Raw genomic sequence first — 3870 nt, 5'->3', positions numbered from 1 at the left:
TTGTAATCATGATTACAGCTATAATCAAACTTTTTTGAAAGTTGTAATCAAGATTACAAGTAATTGATTACTGTAATCGACTATGTAATCATGATTACAGCTGTAATCAAACTTTGTAATCACGATTACAAGTAATTGATTACTGTAATCAATATTGTAATCATAATTGCAGCTGTAATCAAAATTTTTGAAAATTGTAATCATGATTACAAGTAATTGATTACTGTAATCAAAAAATGTAATCGATTACATTTTTGGTCAACTCTGGTATGTATATCAAAATTTTTTTTAAAAGAATTTTCTGAAAAAAATTTTTTGAGGAAAAAAAAAAAGAAGGAAATAGCAAGGAAATGTTTGTAAAATGTCCATTCATAGGGGACATTAAAGTACAAAGAGTTAATATGTTAAAACAATAATAATAATAATATTTATTCTTTTAATAATTTTTTTTGTTAACTTTGGATTTAGTTCTATTAAAGTAAATTTACCATTATAATCAGACTATACTTTAAAAAATAATTTGGTTTGGAAAATTTGAAAAATATGAACGGAAGTTGCATAAATAAGTTTGTGAATTCCTGAGACAAACTTTTCAATCAGATTACCCATCTGAAAAAGAGTAATAATAAATAAAAAATAAATAAATAAAAATAAAATAAAAAATATGCTAATTTAATTCAAATTATCTCCTATAACACACATTTTTCAAATGCTTTTAGGAAGCAAAAACATTATCGAAATCTATTGAATCACTTGTGATGATTCAAAATAAAAAACATCAAAACCAGTTTGATCGCCTGATGAAACTTTAGGAGGAGTTTCTAATAATCATATCCTCCTGCAACTGTCTTGATGTTCACCGTCCCAATATTCCTCAATAGTGATTCTTTAGATTTTAATATGATTTTATTTTTTTCCCTCGCTTAAATATTATTTAGCAACTCTATACACGTATACTTTTTTGACTACATTTTTAACAAGTATTTTGATAATGTATAATAAGGATGATTATTATAGAACACCCTAAATGTTTATAAAAATTTCAATCCACACTTCAAATTTATTTTTAATTGAAAGTAAACGAAACGTATTCTATGTTTGAATGTTTTATTTAAAAAATTGTAACTCTATGATTAAAATTTCTTATCTATATAGTAGTATATTATTTTTCTATAGTGAGAAAAATATTTAAATTTTAATGAACTAAAGCTTAATTTTTAAATTTGTTTGGTAACCATGTTTTATTCTTCGCTTTTTAAAATATTTTACTTGCGTTAAATTTTCCTTGTTTAAATATTTTATTCTATAATAAAAATAACTATAATAAATAATAAGTTTTAGTATCCTTAGTCATTGATTGAATACACCGTATGACTGGATGGATGCCTGGGGGGCCATTGCCCCCCCCCCCCGCACGACACTGTTTTAATTAAAAAGTATTTTTTAATAATCTTAATTAGGTTATGCATTCTTAATTTTCCAATAAATTCAGAAAAGGTAACGAAATCTTACCGCCACACTTTATTAATATTATTAACAATAGTATAATGGCGTATACAAAGAAAAATAGATTAAAATTGTCCGTCGTTATCACCGGTTTTAAGTATTAAACCTTTGGTTTAAAAATGGTTGTGCTATATTTTAGGTATTTTTTGGGAGTATGTATATCAGCATTTTTTAAATGAATTTTCTAAAAAAAATACTTTTTGAAAAAAAAAGAAAAAGAAAAGAAATGATTGCAAAATGAGTACAGAGAGTTAGTATGTTAAAAGAATAATAATAATAATATTTATTCTCTTAATTTTTTTGGTTAACTCTAGATTTAGTTCCATTAAGCTAAATTTACGGTTATGATCAAACTATACGTTACTGTTTCAAATTGTAGCTACCATTTCACTTTTTTTTAAAATTGATCTGGAGGATTTGAAACCTAATACGCAAATTCTATACTTTTTATTCAGTGGCTTACAGAAGTGTGTGAATGCTTGGGCAAACTTTTCGATTAGATACCCATTTGAAAAAGAATAATAACTCGAGGGGCAAAAAAAAAAGGTGCTTATTTAATTCAAATTACAGCAAAAACATTATCGAAATCTATTGAATCACTTGTGATGATTCAAAATGAAAGACATCAAAACCAGTTTGATCGCCTGATGAAACTATAGGAGACGTTTCTAATAATCGTTAAGATCGTCAAGGATTTTTAAAATATATAATAAGGATGGTTGTCATAGAACACCCTGCATGTTTATAAAAATCACAATCCGCACTTCAAATTCATTTTTATGTAAATGTAAACTAAACGTATTCTATGATTGAAAGTTTTATTTAAAAAATTTTAATTCTAAGACTGAAATTTTTTTAGTATACTTTTTTTTCTATAATAAGAAAAATATTTAAGTTTTAATGAACTGAAACTTTTAAATTTGTTTTGAAACCATTCATTGTTCTTCTCTATATAAAATATTTTCCTTGAGTACAATTTTCTTTTTTGAATTTTTTTATATATAGCATACTTTTTTTTCTATAATAAGAAAATATTTAAATTTTAATGAACTAAAACTTCATTTTTAAATTTGTTTTGAAAACCATTCTGTTCTTCTCTATATAAAATATTTTCCTTGAGTTGAATTTTTTTTATATATAGTAGACTTTCTATTTCTATAAGAAAAATATTTAAATTTTAATGAACTAAAACTTCCTTTTTAAATTTGTTTTGAAACCAATCTTTGCTCTTCTCTTTATAAAATATTTTCTTTGAGTTAATTTTCCTTGTTTAAACATTTTATTCCATAATAAAAATAACTGTAATAAGTAATAAGTTTTAGTGTAATCATTCATCGATTGGTGGATACAGAGTAATGCTATGCGTGTATAAACGAAAACATATAAAAATTGTCCATCATTATTACCGGTATTAAGCATTAAACCTTTGGTTTATAATTGGTTATGCTATCCGCAAAAGAAGGAGAGAGAAAAAAAAGTATGATAGACAATAGGTCCCATGCTTACAATTCGTACTTCCTTTGACACCCCTTTCGAAGCACGTGAAAAGCGTCTCAATATACAAGTTTCATTATTACCAAATACTGTTTCTTTTTTGGACTTCATTAAACTTCAAATTCAATTCAATTCAGTTACTGCTGCGACGACGACTAGAAATTTAATAGCTAGAAACCGACAATTATACAGAAAAAAAATATATCAAAGGATTTTTTATTTCCTGTTATTGTATCTATATTTAAATCTTCTATCTAAGAAATGGCGAAACCCTTACTCATCTTATCTCTAAGACTCCCACTTCCATGAAATTAAAAAGCTGAAATTTCGACTATGTTTTCTATATGAGATAAATCCTTCTTTCTCTATTTATAAAAAATTGGGCACCTGCGCCGCGCTGAAGGCCCATATCCCATACATCATGAAATAGTATAAAAAGTTAAAATAAAAGACAGTTTGAGTTCAGCAGTCTATGGGGTGGCAGTTACAGGGAGACAAGCACCTTGCTTGTATAACGGAAAGAAAATGAAAATAATAAGAGCAACTTGCTGTAATCTGTGGATGGCTGTAGTTTGATTGTCAACGTGAAGTGACATAGGTCAGGATTTCAGTATTGGTAAAGTGTTTGATGCTGTGAACTATTGGTACTTTAGATTATTGATGTAGACTATAGATGCTGGAATTGAAGACTATTATTTGTGCTGATAGTTGTGGTATGAGGCGTCGGAGGTGAAATGAGCGACTATTGGTCTTAGTTTATCGTCTTTTTTATAGTTCTCGAAATTAAAAATCTGATTGAAGTTGGTTGTGCTGCATTTTCTGGCTTTGTCGTAGAAGTCTGCATTTAATTTGTGTATATATTCGGATAGA

The sequence above is a fragment of the Parasteatoda tepidariorum genome, chromosome X2, assembly GCF_043381705.1.
Source record: "Parasteatoda tepidariorum isolate YZ-2023 chromosome X2, CAS_Ptep_4.0, whole genome shotgun sequence".
In the NCBI taxonomy this organism is placed as follows: domain Eukaryota; kingdom Metazoa; phylum Arthropoda; class Arachnida; order Araneae; family Theridiidae; genus Parasteatoda; species Parasteatoda tepidariorum.
Note: the sequence above shows the minus strand (reverse complement) of the source record.